Genomic DNA, 19,642 nt, shown 5'->3' on the forward strand with positions numbered 1-19,642 from the left:
TCTTTTCATACATCTGTGGGCCATTTGTATGTTCTTTTTAGAGAAATGTCTATTCAGGTCCTCTGCCCATTTTTTTTAAATTGGGTTGCTTATTTTTTGGTGTTAAGTTATAGGAGTTTCTTGTTATGTATTTTGGATATTAACCGTTTATCAGATGTATCATTTGCAAATATCTTCTCCCATTCAGTAGGTTGTCTTTTTGTTTTGCTCGTGGTTTGGGATAATGTTTTTCTTGACCCTACTAAGGAGCATGCTTACATTGGTGCAGAGACCCACAATAACTCCACAGCTATTCCACCATCAATACCCCCTCTGCCAACGCCAGGAGACATAAAGCCAGTAGAACCGAAGACGAATGGGTCATGGTGTCTGCCTGGATTCTAGTTTGCATAGGCCTTACTATTACAGCTAATAAAACAACACTATTACAGAATAGCCTCTGCTCTGGTATAATAAGATTTTTGCAAATTCAAAAGTCCTTCAGTAAATGTTTATTGAGTTCCTACGATGGTCCAGGTATTGTTCCTAGCGGTGGAGGAAGGCGGTTAAAATCATTCTTCTCATGGAGATTATGTTCTAGATTGGGAGGGATAGAGGTAGCCAAGCAACTAATGAGATGAATCAGGCGATCTGAAAAATTGCTAAGTCTTATAGACAAAACAGAAGTATGAGAATAACGTGTCAGAGGGTGCTGAAGCAGGGTGGTTGTGGAAAGCTTCTCAGAGATGATCGATCGTTAGTATCACAAGGAAGAGTTATTTTATTTTAAATGTCTCTGCTGTTTATTCTTAATTCCCCCAGCCTTTAAGCTTGCCCCTGATGTCAAGGTCAAGTATCTTCTGAAACCTGACTATTCTGCTGGGCTGCCACAGGGTCAGTGTTTCTGGTGTATCTCATGCCAAGTGGCTACGGAGTGGGCCCAACGCATGAGTGTGCCGCTGTTCCTCTGTTCTCCTGTTGATGAATGCAGGTGTTCTCTCTTACTTCCCATCTTTACGATGGACTTTTAAGGCAGTTTAATTCACAAACCCAGAAAGCTCGTCATTTGCTCATACTGACACATGGTGATGAAAGTGAGTTATTGTTCCTGAATAATGCTGCAAGGAAGCCTTCCAACTGGCAATTTTCAATAATGCCACATTGGCACCCCTCTGAATTACTATCTGCTTTGGCTAATTCAATATGACAGGTTTCTAAAGCAATTTGGGTTCATGTGAAAACAGTGATGGAGAGAGTATTCAAACTTACTTAGAGGGTGAGGGAAAGAACTATATTGCAATCTCCTTGTAACACAGACACAGATCAAGGTCTCTTTGGATTCATTTCCTGGAGGCGTTAAATATGTTTTATTATTTTTTTTCTTTTTCAGTCACCTTTCAGTTACATCTGATAATTACATTTTATCTGTCATGATCCAATTTACCCCAGAGTGTAGAATCCGCCAGCTGATTCTCCAGTGCAGAGGCTACCAAGGCTATGAAGTGGAAACAATATTTCTTAGTATTAGAGAAATTCCAATTTCTAAAAATTAGGTCAACATATGCCCCTCATATAAAATCACTCATGAGATAGGATTCCGAATATCAACGTTCCTTCTCTTTCCCGTTTCCACCTGGGTGAACCAAAGCTGGCTTTCCAGATGGCAGGGTGTGGGCCAGGCAGCATGCTATTAGTATAAAACTGTAGGATTTAGAGTCGGAGAACCTGGTTGGAGTCCCCGCCAATGCCACCTATGAGTGTGAACTTGGCTCAAGGCCTGGCTCATTGTAAGCATTCAGCAAATATGAGCCCCGTTTCCTCCTTCTCCTCTACCCTCTTTCTTCATGCATGGCCCCACATGCTCAAGGAGAACCTTCCTACCATTCTGTCCCTCAGCTCCTGTCAGTCATGCTGGCACAGGCCAAACACAGTCCTGCTGCAAAGCTGCTGAACGTGCATTTCCTTCTGCTTGATAGGACCCTCCCCGCAGATCACTGCAAGACTTTCTACTCACTTTTAGTTCTTGGCTCAAACACCACCACTAAGAGCAGCCTTCCCACCCTCTAACATATCACCCCGATGGGTTTTCTTTAAGGCTCCTCTCACTGTCTTAAGTTACCTTGAGGTGTATTAGTTTGTTTTTATTATCTGTTTCCCCCTTTCAACCCTGAGCTCTATGGGGGCAGAGGCCTTGGTGACTGTGGGTGTACCAGCACCTGGTACGTATTAGGTGCTCAATAAATATTTGTTGCATGGAAGTTATTGGGACCTCCCTGAGAGATGGAAGAGCCTTGCATGGCTGTTCTGAACATCAGATGATACAGGTTTCGGAGAGTCATTTGGAAATTAACCAAACTTATTATTAAGCCTTCTGCACCTCATCCATGAAGCACCCCTTCCCATGGCCCCAGCCTGAAGTGTCCTTGTCACAGTCTCGCGGCATTTTCTGTAAAGGTCTCGCTGTTCTGACACGTAATTTACCTCCTGATACCTTTCATTGACAGACATTTCAAATGAAACTTGGAGGGATTTGAAGCAAGATGAAAAATTCGCCAGCTGGGAAATCGGTACTCGGCGCAGAGTTGACAGATGTAAGTACGCAGAGCACGCAGCCTGTCCACCATGCCCAGCATCCGAGGGAGACTGGATTGAGCACTCAAGCTCCACACAGATTTCCTGTGCCAAGTTAGGCTTAAAGAAAATGCCATCCTGTGCCTGGTTTGGAGGAGGCGGGAAACAGATGCAGAAGGTTCCGCTTGGTGGCAAGCATGGTGGTGCCACAGGCACAGTGATGGCCCGTTTGTGTCCCTTGTGTTTCTTTAAGACAGTAGCTCTGTGATGAAGGAGGACAGTGCTGATAATGAGCAGCCAGGGACGTCCTGCCCACGGACAGTAGAAATAAATTTTGTCTCGTCTACCTACCTTTGAGGAAAATTTTCAACCTTTACTATTTATAACCTTTCAGTCTTCAATCAAGATGTAGTATGTTGGCTTTGAAAGAGCTTGATTTAAATTGTGGAGGGAAAGGAACGGGGAGGGGGGGGTTTCAGAAATCTCAATCCGTTATTGATGATGTTTAGAAAGATGTGTTTTTTACAAGTGAGAAAATTATCCTGATGGAGGCTGAATCAGGCAGCAAACTGTGTTGATTTCCGAGGGGGAACCCCTCCCTGGCTGACACCTTGGAGACACAGTTTTCAAGGCGCTGTGGCTTCTCCCTTCCCCATCTCAGTTTTTCCAAGAAATTAAAAGGAGTTATTTAAGTGTCAGTGGAAATTGCAATTTCTAATTTAAGAAAATGAGACCAAATTTTGAATATGGGGAGAATTACTTCACCTGTGGCTCTCAAAATGTATCATCTCCCTCTATTTTGAAGTATAAGACTTTTGTAACCTGAGTTCAAAAAGGAGAGTGGCCGCCCTGGCCGGTTTGGCTCAGCGGTTAGAGCGTCAGCCTGCGATCCAGAGAGACCCGGGTTCAGTTCCCGCTGGGGGTGCGTACCTCGGTTGCAGTGTGTCCCCGGCCTTGGTTGGATCATACAGGTGGCGGCCACTCGGTGTGTCTCTCTCACATCGATATTTCTCTTTCCCTCCTACTCTATCTGAAGATGAAAGAAAAAATGTCCTCGACTGAGGATATATAAAAAACAAAAACAAAAAATGGAGAGTGAACATCCAATCTGACTTCTGCTCTTCCCTCCTGAGAGGACCTCAATCCTGCCCACACCTCTTAGGACATGGGATATTTTGGTTAAATTCCCAAGAGAAACCGTCACAAAAATACTCATATCTACTGAAAAAAAGAAAAAAAAACACAAAAAACAAAGTTTATAGCACAGGATTTTGATTCAAAAATATTTTAATTATATTGTTGTTATTTTTTATTTGAGTGAAAGTATTGAAACACCAAATGTGTAATATGGGCCATGCCTTAAAATGAGCACATGATCTGTAAAAAAGATAAATACACTGACTGCCTAGAGCCTCTTAAACTTACATTTCTCCTTTTAGACTACCCAAAAATAAGAATGGGTATTTTCCTACTGAAGATTTCTTGTAGGGAGTTTTGTTGAAAGAGGAGAGGTGAATTAATTAGCACAGGAGAAATCACAAAGTAAGTGGAGCCCTGAAATACAGCCCATTCAGACTGTTGAAACACCTCTCTCTCTCTCTTTCTCTCTCTCTCTCTTTGTTTTTCCTGAAGCTCCTATATTTTCAAGAAAATAATTAGAGCCCTGGCCGGTTTGGCTCAGCGGTTAGAGCGTTGTCCTGCGGTCCGGAGAGACCCGGGTTCGGTTCCCGCTAAGGGCACGTACCTTGGTTGCAGTTTGTCCCCAGCCCTGGTTGGGTCGTGTGGGTGGCAACCACTCGATGTGTCGCTCTCACGTCGATGTTTCTCTCTCTCTCTCTCCCTCTCACTCTATCAGAACAAAATACCGAAAAATGTCCTCGGGTGAGGATAAAAAAAAAAAGAAAGAAAGAAAATAATTAGAAATAGAAGGTGAATCTTAAATTCCTAAAGGGGTCCAAGGGTTTCATCTAACTCAAGGTCAGGCAGCCCCAGGGAGGACCGACCCCCAGATGGAATTTCCTTGAAATATCACACAAGTGCTTCTTTCGCTTGTTTACTTGTTTTGGAGGATGAACAGCTTCCACCGGCTTTTGTGAGGAAAATAACATTTGAGCTCTCAGATTCAGAGAGAAGGCTTTGCCCCTCTGACTTCCCTGCACTGTTTCTTTGGAAACTTCCGTGCAGAACATTTCGTCTTCAGTGCAGAACAGCACGTCAACACATGCAGAGGATTCTCCGAGATGCCGGTGATGTGACAATTTCCCCCAGGCCCTTATCTTCCTATTCCCCAACCTGAAAATAAATAACAGATTCAAACTCTGAGTTTCAATTGTATGGTGTTTGACCCAAGGCTGTGCATTCTCCGTAGATTTGAAGGAGAATTCCCTCAGCTCAGGTCTGTCAGTTCAGCCTGTGCTCAGATTTGCTTGTTCTTTACTTTCTGCCTCTACCTCTGAGCTTACTTCATATTGTCACTGATGCACTTTCCTAAATACCACTTTCAGTTGGTTACTTCCTTGCTTAAAGCACTTGGTGACTCTCAGCTATCGATTAAGTCACAATTCTCAACCTGGCGTTCAAGGCCAAGCACAGCCCCCTCTCCTCCTCCTGAGAGATTTCATGGTGCATCTCAGTGCTCATGCTGGGCCTCACCCACACTATCGATGGACTCGGAACGTGCCCTGCATTTCCTATGCCCCTGATGTAGTCTCTGCTTAAGACTTTCTCCCTCCCCTTTCTTTTTACTTGTTCAATACTATTGTATGCTTTCTAGATCAAGTACTATGCAAGTGCTTGACCACCTCTGATTAAAATAATCCTTCCTTTTGAATAAGCCTTTTTGTCTTGAATTTATTTGCTCTGTTTTTTTTATTTTTTTATTTTTTTATCCTCACCCGAGGATATTTTTCCATTTTTTTTGTACAGATAGAGTGGGAGGGAGAGAGAGGAAGGGAGAGAGAGACAGAAACATCGACGTGAAGGGACACATCGAGTGGCTGCCACCCGCACGACCAACCAGGGCCGGGGACAAACTGCAACCGAAGTACATGCCCTTAGCGGGAACCGAACCCGGGTCTCTCCGGACCGCAGGCCGACGCTCTAACCGCTGAGCCAAACCGGCCAGGGCTGCTCTGTTTTTTTCCCCTCCCCCATTTATAAGCGGTGTCTGAAACTGAATATCTTACAGTCCAAGGCTGTGATTCATAACTTTGTGTACCTCTATTCACTTCTTAGCTTGCCATCTTACACATGATAGATATTTTGCAAATATCTATTATTTGTTCCCAAAAGTGAGACAAGCCTCTTTCTAATAAACAGGAATTCTAGGTGGCTTTCATTTCTTCTTTTTTTATTGTATTAAATTTATTGGGGTGACACTGGTGAATAAAATAATATAAGTTTCAAGTGTACAGTTCTGTGATATATCATCTGTGTATTGCATTGTGTGTTTTCCAACCAAAGTCAAATTTCCTTCCATCAACATATATTTGACTCCCTTTACCCTTTATTATCCATGCCCCCCTTCCCCTCGGTAACCACCATACTGTTGTCTGTGTCTATGTTTATTTGTTTGTCCATTTGTTGCTTTCAGTTTTAAATTCCACATATGAATGAAATTGTATGCTTCTTGACTTTTTCTGTCTGACTTAAGAGTCAAATAAGGTTTTCTGTTGAGCATCAAAAACCATATCAGATCACTTACTTCCAGAATGTGGGTTGTTGTGTTCAGAATCTGAAAGGTCCATCTAAAAGAGTGGGAAGCATATTTGGAGGCAGGAACATGCTATGTCTAGAAATAAGGAGAGAGGGTTACCCAGCTCACCCCATAAGTGGCCTATCTAAGGTGGGGCAGTAGGAGTCGCTTACTGTGGGGCAGGCAATCAACAGGTGCATAAAGAATTTAAAACTATCGTGAAACCAACTAAGAATTGTTTTGCTTCTTATCACCAAACACTAGCATTTCTAAGCAATGTCAGTAATAGAGTACTTATTCCTCCCTAAAATGTGCATTTCTGTTACTGTTAAATTTTAATAATATAAGTAAGCACCCAATGAGCACATTATTGCTATCATTGTTGTTGTTGTTGTTATTGAATAAATGCCGTGTTCTACACGGAAGTGAATTCAGAGGAGTCTCAGTTATTCAGACTGGCACTCACTGCCTCCATTTCTTCTCAACAAGAAAGAGCAATGGTTCTGGATCTTTCTCTTGCTTCAGGCCAAGCTCTTGGGTCTAGCCCCGTGGTACCATGTATTCTTGCATTTAAATAGTTGATTTAGAACAAACAGTAGAGCACAGTGATTGTACAAATAAATAGGCCTTGAGTTACATTAATCCTGCCATTCTGCGGCCACTTGTGGTTTTTGTCTGTGCTTAACTTTTGGATACTTCTTTCTAAGTATGTGATTTTGTGCGGTGAGTGCACAGTTTAGTTTATACACGACATATATTTGTTCCATTTCGTGATTATCACGGAAAATCATTTCTTCCATATAGAGGAGGGGTATGTTAAAAGTGATTACTCCTGCCCTGGCTGGTTTGGCTCAGCAGTTAAAGTGTCAGCCTATGGACCAAGGAGTCGTGGGTTCGATTCCGGTCAAGGGCATGTGCCTCGGTTGTGGTTTGTCCCAGCCCTGGTCAGGGTTGTGCAGGAGACAACCGATCAATGTGTCTCTCTCATGTCGATGTTTCTCTCTCTCTCCCCTTCCCACTCTATCTGAAGATAAATGGAAAAATATCCTTGGGTGAGGATTTTTTTTAAAAAAGTGATTACTCCTAGAGGCATATTTAGTAAGAATTCCCGTGCATCAGATGTGCTTGTTTTGCTGGAGAACAGTTTCTCAGGTCGCCAGACAAGGCTCTCCACAGCTGTACATGTCACCTTATTAGACTTTCTCTGAGAACACTTGAGACATGTAGTCACACCCCTATGCCCGCCTGCTCTACTCTGTCATTCTTACCCATTTGTTTTTCTCCACAGCGCTTACCACCCCTGATGTATTATACGTGAGTGTGTGTGAGTGTGTGTGAGTGTATGTTCACTTGTCAGTATTGTCTCCTCTGCTAGTCTCAGCCATGGGGTCAGGAAATTTGCTTTATCAGTGCTGTATCCTGGACACCTTTAAGGCCATCTGACACGGAATCAACACTCAATAAATACTAGTTGAGTGAAAGAATGAATGAATGAATGAATGAATGAATGAATGAATGAATGAATGAATGAGAGAAGTGTCATACACCCCACAGACACCTGAACAGACCTTCCGATGGGTGAAGAAGCTTTTTGCCTATCCTGAAGAGTGTGGTGTTCTTGAAGTAGATGGAAAAGTACCCCAACTTCCTTACCCACTGACTCGGCCTGCAAACCCGACTCAGAAGGTGGCGGCGTAGTAAAAATGATCAAATGCCCTGTTAAAGAAGAGCAGGTGACAACGTCCAGGCATGTCCCCTCCCCGGGCCCGGGAAGGAAGGACAGCTGGGGTCGGGAGGCAGAGCCCAGCCTCTGTGGCAGCCTCTGCCTGGCTCACGGCCTGCCTGCTTTGGCACAGACCCCTTCCAGCACCCGCTGCTGGCCAGTGTTCCGTGTCACCGCCCAGCTGTGAGGGGGGGCAGGACTGAGCAGCAAACCAAAGAGCTCGGAGGAGCCAGGGAACTAAATGCAAAGCTTCAGAGGGGTAGGAGACCAGGGTCGGCTCAAGTTCCGCCAGAATAAAGGTCCTCTGGGGGGGGGCAGGATAGGAACCCTTCAGTCCAGACCCAGCTGTGTGAAAAGGTGGGCTGTTTCAAGCGTCCGTGGACTGAGGATGCCTCTGCAAAGGGGCTCCTGATTTTGTCTCACATTTTGAATCCCTCACCCACACCCCACTTTTTAAAAGCGATTCGTAGATGTTTCAGATACTTTAAGACAGAAAAATTTTAAAGGGCATACTCTTTTATTTAAACCATTAAAATTCAACGAACACAGCTATACCAACATAACAGAGTTGTAACAACACTGAGGAAAGTAGACAGAGCATTTCCCTAAATTTGACAGTATTATAGAATATTTTCAACTTTTTCTAGATTCTTGCCTTTCCAGTTCTGATCCGTACACACACACATTTGTATTATGGCGTCAGCCTGTATCCTTAATTGGCTGGCATCTGTTTTCTGGAAGGAGTTGTTTTCACTTGTGACCAGTGCAAGGCATGGCCAACGTCAAGGAGGAGGTGAAGGGGTGAGAACATCCCTAGTAGATGCATGCTTAGGGGGAGGTCACCCAGAACCACAGGCTGAGCTTGTGAGATAATACAATGAGCAAGATGTCAGTGGATATACTAAGGAAGAGAGAACAAAAGTGCCTAGAAGTGTGGATAGGAATCAACTCGAAGGGATATAGGTGGGGTAAGAGAAAAATGAGGAGGAAGAGGGTATTAGTGGGAATTAATGAAAGGAAGGTGACTTGAAGTTCTCTGACATTCAGTTTGGCTGACTTGTGTTTTATCGGGATGGTTTCTCCATGAGATCTAGAATTTCTGTCATTTTTCTACAGGCAGAGTCACAAAGACGGCAGAAAGACTGATTTGAAATATTCTCCAAGATGGGCTTGGTTATACATGTGAGTCCAGAAATTGGTCTGTCATTAATAATGTTTTCGGAGAAACTGACATGTCATTTCTCACTGATTTAAGCCTCTGGGAGGCTGAGAGAGGCGGAGTATAAAACAAAACCTGTAAACTGTCAGAAGGAAGTACTCACAATAAACAAAGCCGACAGTAAGCTAACCTGAAATTCAGCGGTGATGTTGAGAACTCTTGATCATGCTGGATGTATTAGGCTCTTAAATCATTTCTCTGATTACAGCTCAGGGCCAGGTGTTAGATTTGTCTATGACCTATAATGTTACCCATTTAAACTCACTCTTGTTTGTTTTTGAGAACAGACTGTACCCATGTGTGTGTCAGGAAGTATTAAGCGCAGTCACTCTGAAAGATACCACATTGAAAAAATGGTTCATCTAATTGGCGGCATTTAGTTTACAGAGACATGAATTATACCGTGTGGACACTGGAGGAGTCTACAGTGTCCACACCTGGTGGCACCAGACATGTCTAAGTAGCAACCTAAAATAGCCTGCTGATACATTTCCTAGATGCAGAAGCCACCCACAGCCGGGCTGAGTTTATTGTGATGCCTTTCTGTTTCTGATGATCTGTCTCGAATGACCTGCACAGTAATGCGCTAGAAGCATGATGGGAAACTCATCAGAGATGTGGGTGTGCCGGAGCAAGCCCGGGCCCAGCCCTGTTTAAAGTGCTGCAATGGGCTCTTGAGTGCTCCTTACTGCCATCCCACCTGTGCCAAGGTGAACAGGCACAACCAGCTGACGGTCCCAAGCAGGGGCCTTGAGAAGATCAGAAGTGTCTGTGGCAAAGGTTCCTGAACTTCCCTGTATACTAGCAGCTCCTGGAAAGTGTCTAAAATCCTCCAAGGCCCAGGCTATACTCTACACACAGAATTCCTAAGGCTGGGATGAAGGCTTCGATCGTTTTATAAATCTCCCCCAAGGTTTGGATACATAGTTGTAAAATAAAATAAGGTATAATAAATGCTGAAGAGCATTGCAGAGATGCCTGGAGCAGAGAAAAGCGAAGGTGTCTTTGGCAGGGAGGAAGGAGGGTGTTCTAGGCAGAGAGACAATGTAAGCAGAAACAGAGATAAGAACGTGTGTGGTGAGCCAGTGCGATGTTCTTCTGGGCTGTGGCCTGGAGGCATGGAGGACAGCCGGAGAGGATCAGGGAGTAGGAGAACACGCTGTAAAGGGGCCAGATGCCAGGCCGATGCAATCGATGTGTAGTTTCATAGACAAAGGTAACCATTGCAGAGAAAAGGTGTTTTGTTTATTTATTTTTTAATGAACACAGCACCAGTGTGTATAAACTGCTTAGAAGAAAGCAGAAACTATAAACTTATATCACATTAGGAGAATAATGTTGCTTTAAAATGACTTTTTCTAGCTTTAGTTATTACCTTACCTCTTCATGATTTTTGTGTACAATTTCCTAATATGTTTCTTCAAATTGACTTATTTTTACTTAAATATATCTTTAAAGAATGTCTATCTATATCTATCTATCTACCTACCTACCTACCTACCTACCTACCTACCTGTCTATCTATCTAATACTTCTATAACCCTTAATGGAAAATTAGTATCACTTTTCATACATAGAACTTTAGTCTTAGAAAATAATACTATAAAAATAAAACAAAATTGTTTCTTGTGAGATACTCTCACCTGACAGTAATTCAGAGTTTGAGGCCTACTGTCTTCTTGAAAAGGGAAGATTTGCAAGTGGGGCTCAAGACAGAGCAGCACTAAGCAGAGTGGTGGCCATGAGGATGAAGAAGAGGAGTGGAAATGAGACAGCGCGAGGCAGCTACACCCCGTCTTTGGCCACTGGTCCTTATCGACTGTGCAGGGGGGTGATGAGTCTCTTGTCAGTGTTACCCCAGAGAATGGAGTCAGTTTGCCACGTATCAGCTTTAATGCTAAAATACTGGCAAGGGACGTGGCTGAGAAACACAGTAAAAATCACAACAGGGAATCTTTGAAGGTGCCATCAGAGCTAATCATCCCCTTTTATTCTGCCTGCAGAAAAGGCAGCTCCTGATGGTTTGATAATCCCAGGAAGGATGTAGTTGCTCTCAATGTGAATGAATTTAACGGGTAGCATATAATGTCACTAAATATACTTGAATTTAGAGATTGTCATTCTGAAGATGCAATATTGAGTAACATGAGAATTTGGAATACCATGGAATTTGAAAATGGTGTGCTGCATGGCTTTTATTTTATATGGGCTCATTTTATTTTGGTGATGGTTTGATTAGGTTGGCAGCAATGGAAGCCCTGTGGTGTCCATGTGTGTGTCTGCAGGTCTGTGCTATGTTCACTCAGCACTACAGTAAATGGGAAGTTTACAAAGTCAAGTTTTAAAATGACTATGCAAAGATACAATGAAAGAAATCATCCTGCAGTCACAGAGCAAACACTATGACCCTATCCTAAAGCCAGTGACACATAAGACACACAAGAACACGTAACTCTTTTTAACCTTCTGAGTTCTCTTAAATCCTCTTAGAGGCTTAATGTTGTCTGTATCTTGAGTTACAGGTGCTTTGTTTGTGTAGACTATTGGTGAACTCCAATCTAGAGCCTTCTACGACTGTATGACTTAGGCATTCTGCAGATAAGTAGATCATGTTTGGCAGGCTGACCTCGGATTATTAGTAAGATCCAGTCATGCTGGAGACAAATAGGCTTCTGTTCTGTTAAACTCAACTCTCCTATTTGCATCAATAGCACTTACCTTTATCTTGTTAATTGTCTTAACCATCTTCCGAAGCTGCGTCCTCTTTAGAATACCTGATGAAGAAGAGCTCATGTCTCTACTCCATTATTGACAACCCATATTCCCTTCAGCTACAATTCAAGCTGTGGTGTTGTGACAAGAAAGGCCAGCAGGGCACATGCTAAATATGTATAAATAACGCTTATAGGCTACCAAGTATCCTTCGTGGGGCAGGGTCTGTGCCAAGCACATCATATAAGTTGTGAAACAGCTTAAAATTCACCACAACATTATTGCTGTTTATTATCACCATTTTATAGATGAGGAAACCAAGAATCAGAGAGGCTAAGGGACCAGCCAGAGTTTGCACAGCTAGTGAATAATAGAACTGGACTTGGAACTAAGGTTTGTTCACAAAGCCTGATCTCCTCTATTTCTCTACACTGCCTCCAAATGACTGTGTCTGGTTGCTCTGCTCCCCAGGGTATTGTGACTCAGTGATTAATGGGTGTCCTGAGGAATCACTGCAGGGATAGATTTGATAGTCTTTCTGAAGCAGAGCAAGGGGTATGTGGCTGCTGCTACCACCCTGAAGAGCTAGCATGTGGGACTGGTTGTGCATCATAGCCAAGATAATCCAAGTGCTAAACAGACTGACCCAAACATGTTATGACCCAAACACAACAAAAGCTTATTTCTTATTTATTTATTTTTGTTACAGATATTTCTCCTTTTTCCCCGCAGACAACCTCTTTCTATCCCGCCCCTCATCCCTGGCATTGTTTTCTATGTCCATTGGTTGCACATACATCCATATAAGTTCTTTGATTTATCTCATCCCTCCCCCTGGCCTCCCTCCTCTGAGGTTTGTCAGTCTGAACCATACTCCTTCCTATGCCTCTGAGTCTATTTTGTTCATCAGCTTATTTTGTTCATTATATTCCACAGATAAGTGGTTTTTGTCTTTCTCTGATTGGCTTTTTTCACTTAGCATAATACTCTCCAGGGATTTCTTAATCACATGATTGCACAGGGCAATTTGAGGTTGGTGGTGAGGTGGAATAGGAAGGTGACTTTGCTCCATGCAGTCACTCAGAGACCCAGGCCGACTGTGGCTCTGCCAGTGTCAATACATGATTTCCAAGAGTGTCACTCATGTCTCCATTCCAGTGAGCCAGAAGGGAAGGAGGCTTAGAGGACAGTGCATGTGATACTTTTGGGACCGAGCCTTAGAAGAGGCGTACATCCCTGGCACTCTCATGCCACTGGCCAGAATCAAGTCACATGGCTGCACCGAATTGCAAGGAAGGCGAGGAAACAGAGTCAAACCAGGCATCTAATAAGATTAGCAAATGGATTGTAGAGAACACTCACATTGGGGAAGCAGAGGAAAGCTCCCCAGCCTGGGAATCCGAAGATTGGGGTTCAGTCCTGATGACCCATTGCTAGAGCTACTGCACAAGTTTCTCATCTGAAAATCAGAACACTGGCCCCTGCTGCTTTCTACTGTACAGGCTAATTTAAAGTCAAAGTTAGAGTGGAGTAAGGTATGTGAATATTCTTGGCAAGCAACGGAGGACTTAGCGTGGGAGAGTCGACAAATACCTAGATTGGGATAGAGAATCCAAGCTCAAATCCTTTCTCGGCCCCTTCATGGCTATGTAAGCGTGACTCATGCATTCAGTTCTTTGAGCTGCAAAGCCTTTTCTGTTAAGTCAGGAGGAAAACACTTTCCTTATCTTCTTTGTAGGGATCCAGAGTGTATACAAATCAAAGGTCTATAGTAAGGATTTGAAAACCATTAAATGTCAAGAGATATAAAAAATTTTTGTTTTTTTGATTGTCACTAGGCCTGCAGATGGGCCTTTTGCCCGGAGAGTGCTTTCTAAACCCCAACTCCCAGCTTCACCTTCCCCTCCTCCCCAAATTGAGTAGAGTATTTATGCATGAAGAGAATCGTTTCGCGAAACTGGAATAGAGGCTCCGTCTTGACGCACACCCTGAGCGACTGCAAAGTCCTTAGAGAACAGCCTGAATCACCTCCATGTTTGCAATTCCCACCATGCTAGGGATATAGTTGCTGCCTGATTAATACTTATTGAATTATATTCCATTTCAAAACAGACTTTCTTGCCAGAGACAAAGTGATCAGGGAGCTGGCACAGTCGTGTTTAGTGACTAACCCTCTGGGACATACCTGGAGCTCTTGCAGCTCCCATCTCTGTTTGAGGGTAGGGCTTATCCTGAGTGATGGCATTACAACTCCCTTACCTGCTAAGTCACTTCTCTGAATCCATGGTGTTAGTCATTTAAACAGACTCTGACTTTCTTATGTGCATTGAGTAGTTCCAGAGTTAGAGTGACTCACTAAGTTATTTTCTTCCCCCTCTACCCATTTTGTTGTGTTGTTTATTTGTTCTACTTGTTGGAGTGTCTTGGGACTTCTTCATTCCAGCCAAGATGCTTATTTCCTTCCAGGTTGCTTCTGAGCCCCGTTTTGCAGAGGGATGATTATTGGCCCTGGCTTTTCATTCATTTCTGGGCTCATGCAGCTATGAATCAACAGGCCAGCCTGGTCATCTAACCGTAGAGTGGGATGACTCATTCTTGTATTTTTCTGGGTTGTGGCAGGTGAGGTCGCATCTGCTGTTTCAAGCTTTACTAAATAAACAACAAGCGACATAAGAGGAAATCAGGAAGAAACTGGCTGCCTTTAGTTCTAGAATAGTTGCTGGAGTGTACAATAGTTCTGACTTTCAAATTTCAGCTCATCTTGACTTTACCCAGCCACCGAACAACTAGCAGAGTGTTGTTCTTTAAATGGCCCTTCTGATAAAAGAGAAATTGCAAATAAACCTCCTGCAGAGAGGTAGCTCTGTGCTTCTCAATCTTTTGAGTATAGGAGTCTGGGATCTTTTTGAAATGCAAGTGCTGGTGCAGTAGGTCTGAAGTGGGTGTTGGGAGCTGGTAGTTCACACAAGCTCTCCATGTCCTGCAGGTCCTGGTCCAGCTATCACACTTCCAGAAGAAGGAAAGAGTGGATGAGGCAGGGCCCATTCTCCCCAAGGCCTCATTCTTTATACAGAATGTGGAAACAGAAGAACATTTGCAATCAGGAGGGAAGTGGGATCTTTTATGTTTTTTCAGTCTACAGTATTTTACAAAGTGCCTCCTCTAGGTCATTGTGCGTTTGCATAATTTGGACAGCTCCAGTTCTTTTATTTTTTTTTTACTTTATTTTATCGTTTATGCTATTAGAGATGACCTCATCATACCTCCCTTTGCCTCCCTGTTCCCTGTCACTTCCCCACCTTCTCTCTGGCCTTCACCACACTGTTGTCGTGTCTATGGGTTATGCATATATGTTCTTTCATCCAGTCCCCCTCCCCCTTCCCCTTGGACAGCTGTCAGTCTGCATCTATGGTGACAATAAACAGGAAGATAACAGATCTCATTCCATCTGAGCAATGGGATGGGCATGACTATAATCAATTACCTGACAGAAGGGGTGGTTAGCTGTAAGAGCAAGGGTGTATCAGGATCCACAGACAATTAAGGCTCCAGGTTGGTGTCAGATGCTAACTTGATAATGATTTCGCTCGCTCAGCATGTTGAGAGTTTTAGTATATATATATGTATACATATTGGAAACATAATGTCACAAATATATATTTTTATGTTTAAAAAGGGAGGTGGAACCAAATATTTGTATGTATGTTAATAATAACAGCCACATCGATGGTGCTTACGAGGTGCTAAACACTTTGCAAATATTAACTCTGGGCAGACTGGCTGCTGAGAGCACTCTCTTACCAGGCTTTTCCTGATTCACAAGGACATCGGAGTTCAAGTCTGGATTCCACAATTTGCATTTGTCTTTTAATAAGTCCTCTAGTCTCTCTGTCTCAATTCCATCATCTATGAAATGGGCCTAATGACACTCTGGCAACCTCTCGAAATTGTTGGGAAGTGTGGAAATGAGATAATGCATGTGAAATTTTATAGATTATATACAACTGTGCAGACAGAATCTAGGATTGGATGAAAACATTTGGTTATCATTGGGATGTTATAAGTAATATTGTGTAAATAGCCAACTTATGTTTCTTTAGTTTGTATTTCTGTATTTTTGCTGCTTCCTCAGGAAGATCTTGTTTTGCCTGGACACTTAAACAAAAAATAAAAATCATTTTGGATTTGCTTTCTTTAGGTTTTCTGAAAACAGAATGTTCTGTTGAGGCTAAAAACCAATGGAAGACCCACCATCTGATTTCATTGATTCTCATGTTGTGAAATATTATTCCTTGTAGATTCTTCTCATTGTTGTTAGCCCATCTGAAATGAAATGATTCTCCAACACCTCTTGCATTTTGTTCTTCATTTGGAAAGGTGTTTCATCATAAAGTCAATTTCACCATAGAATTTTACGCTCAGATTTACCCATGATTTTCCTTGTCTCCTCCCAGCGGATTTCTCATTCTGCAGAAGCCCTCACTTTTCTGAGAACCTTGATGTTCCAGCTGTTTACACTCTTCTTCCTCGGAATTTTAGTGGAAGATAATGCAAGGCTCCCCTCATCATTGTATTACTACATCTGTGCTCAGCCCAGGAATTCAAGGGACTTGAGAATAGGGAACTATATATAGGGAGGAAGAACTTACAGGGGTTTTGTTTATGTTACTTGGGCTGAGATTTCAATGACTCTAGTTCCTGGATGTGTCTAGATGTGCCTCCTGGTTATGCAAATAAAAAGTTATAATTAGAGACTGATCTTCTTTTCTCTTTTTCAGAAAGCCATGATAGTAAAGCAGGTGAATTTTAAACCAGAATTTTATTCTATTTCATTTCATTTAGCCAGATCAGAATGTGTTTCCTTTTAGGTAAAAGATTACAAGTCTTTCAGAGTAAATGTTATCAGCTCTCTTAAATAAATTAGCACATTAAAACAGAACAAAGAGGGAATGAATTTTATGCATGCAAATAGGTAACACTTTAAAGATGATTTAATAAAAGAACACAAACAATTATGTCATCATTTTTTTTTTTTTTTAGCTGTGGTTGATGTAGCTGCCATCAATTTCTTAACTTCATTTTATAATTTTCTTAGATCCCTCCAGCTCAAGACCAAAGTCCAAAGTTGGTCAACTCTGACATTTCTGTGACTTGCAAAGGCTAGAAGGTCAGGAAGGTGCTGATAGATCTGGAATGGAGATAATGTCTTCAACCTGCTCAGATAATTTGCCCTGATGACTGTCCTGTCCACATTGTAGGTTCTGGTCTCTGTGAGCCTCTAAAACTTCCAATAATTATCTGAGGATGCTGAGGCTCTTCTGAGCAGTGCTGTTGTCTTTAACATAACACCCCAGCATTTACTTATCAGTTCCAGAAAACTGGTCATATTACCCTCACCATTAAAGAAATGTGAATTTCAGATCTTTTTTGAGTCCTCTTTTAGCCTTCTCTTGAGTTATATAATTGAGTCATTTCGTCTAGCTATAAATGCTAGTCTGCCCTATCTATCATTTTTAGTTTTCTAGATCATTTTGGTCAATTTAATTAATTACTGTCCTTAGACTCTCTTTCATGGCCTACTGGGGCTCTACATTCTGGGATTTGGAGAATTTAATACAAGAAAAACATTCTTGTTTTCTAGGATTGATATTCATCAGACATGCATGGTGCTAGCAGGCCAGTTGTTGAAATATTGAAGTGCATTAGTTCTGAATAATAAATAGTTTTGGCCACTATGTTCCCTTAAGAGGCTGCCATTTAGCCCCTAAGTTACTCACTTTCCATTATACCCTGGCAACCCCAGCCCCTCTTCTGAAATCTATCTATTGCCTAGCTCAACTCCGCTCTAGCTATGACATTGTTCATGCAGATTGGTTTCTGTGCATGGCTTTAGATTAATGATAGATAAATTGATAGGTAGATACAGGTGTGTGTGTGTGTGTGTGTGTGTGTGTGTGTGTGTGTGTCATTATGCTCTACTTTATTGGGTCTGTAACTATAAATTTCTCAGGACTACTCCTTTGGTGGTTGGGATATCTCTTGAGTCTGACCACTGCCTCTTATTCTTACCAACCCAGCCAGCTTCTCCAGCAGACAGCCTTTTCTGAGATTATGAGACATTGACATTTCTGTTATTTGTGTGAAGTCTGAAACTGGTCTTTCCTGCTTCTGTTTCCTTTGGATACCTAGGGGTTGAAATCAAGTGAAACAGAGGGAAAAGAGAAATGTGAGTATGTGCATCTGCGTTATCAGGGGGATCTTTCTAAGAATCAAGAAACTGAACCCTTGGGCAGAAGGGGAGCTGGGTCCCTGTGCTGGCTCTGCCATTCTGTCACTTTTGCCCCCAGTGCATGAGGGGCAAGAGGTGGAACTAGATTGGGTTGCACTTTAGGCCTCTTCAGGTACAAAGCTTCCAGTAAAAAACCTCTTCCAAGCCATTTCCACAGGCTTTTCCCTCTTTGCAGGATCTTTGGGCTTGGTCAGGAGAGTTGAAGACAAGGAAGACATTTTTGCTTGCTAGGACTGAAATTCTTCTGATATGCCTGGTACTAACAGACCCGCTGTTGAAATACTGAAATGCATTAGCACTGATTAATATATAGTTCTGCCTGATTAATAGATGAAGTTCTGTACTTATTAATAAACCATGTTCTGCCCTCGAGAACGGGGCACATTTCATGGGAATATTTATGTACCAGAGTTAGGTGTTGTCTTTGCTTCTGTCCAAATAGTAATTTGTGGGATTCATTTTGCAGTTTGACATGTTGACAGCTCACATTGATTATGTTTTTGTCTTCCCCATGTAACACACACACACACACACACACACACACACACACACATCTTCTTTTTACTGTTTGTTCTTTTAGTAAACTTGTGCATGTCTCTATGTCTAATTTTCTCCAGACTTATGATTTTGTTAAGAAATACTGAACATTTTCATAAGCCCTTCATTAAAAGTCATCATGCATAAATTGTGTTTAACTGAAAGGGCTTATTGATTGTGCCTGGTATTTTTGTTGATTTAATTTAATGTAATTTATTACTGTCCTTAGATTCCTTCCATACCCCACATTCAGAGATTTGGAAAATTTAATAGAAGAAAAACATTCTTGTTTGCTAGGACTGATATTCATCTAATGTGCAGGGTACCAGCATACCAGACGTTGAAATACTGAAACGCATTAATACTGATTAATAGTTTCTGCCACTGTGTCCCTTTTAGGGGGTCCCAATTTAACCCTTAAATTATTCCCATTTCCACTGTATTCTGGCAACTCTAGCCCCTTTGTATCAGTGACAATTCCGTATCAGAGCTAATCAAAGCTGCCTTGTGTTTTTCAGCCCCAACAAAATTTTCTATTGACTATTGATTTAGAATATTAGTTGTATCTCGCTTTCCTAAGGTAAGGGAGCAATGCTTAGCATGACTGTTTTAGTCCTCTCTCTAAACTAGCAAAATGGAAATGATTATGACTCTGGGTTAATCTTATCATTCAAGCCAAAAAGCCTGCATATGTCCTGGCCTGGCTCCTCTCTGTCATTTAGTACTACATTTGTTCAGTCAAAGTCTTTCCAATTTCACATCCTAAATATCTCTTGGGTTCCCTATCCTTCTCTAGTTTAGGCTCTTGTTATGCCATTCTCACACGGTCACTATAGTCTTTGACTTGGTCTCCACTGATAGAATTGCCCCTCTTAATTCAGCCAGAAGGATCTTTCTATATACTTCTGAATGTGTTAC

The 19,642-nt window shown here is 42.2% G+C and overlaps 1 protein-coding gene across 2 annotated transcripts in view; it reads left to right on the plus strand.

Moving 5' to 3' along the window:
• LRRC3B (leucine rich repeat containing 3B) overlaps positions 1 to 19,642 on the plus strand; it is an 80,651-nt gene that overhangs the window by 22,079 nt on the left and 38,930 nt on the right. Inside the window, exon 2 of one of the 2 annotated variants that reach the window (XM_036267126.1) lies at positions 2,484 to 2,570. The exons of the other annotated variant lie outside the window; for it this stretch is intronic. The gene's annotated coding sequence lies outside the window, so the exon portion shown is untranslated. The remainder of the gene's footprint in view (positions 1 to 2,483; positions 2,571 to 19,642) is intronic. 2 annotated transcript variants of the gene reach the window in all.

The sequence above is a fragment of the Molossus molossus genome, unplaced genomic scaffold (assembly GCF_014108415.1).
Source record: "Molossus molossus isolate mMolMol1 unplaced genomic scaffold, mMolMol1.p scaffold_m16_p_18, whole genome shotgun sequence".
NCBI lineage: Eukaryota > Metazoa > Chordata > Mammalia > Chiroptera > Molossidae > Molossus > Molossus molossus.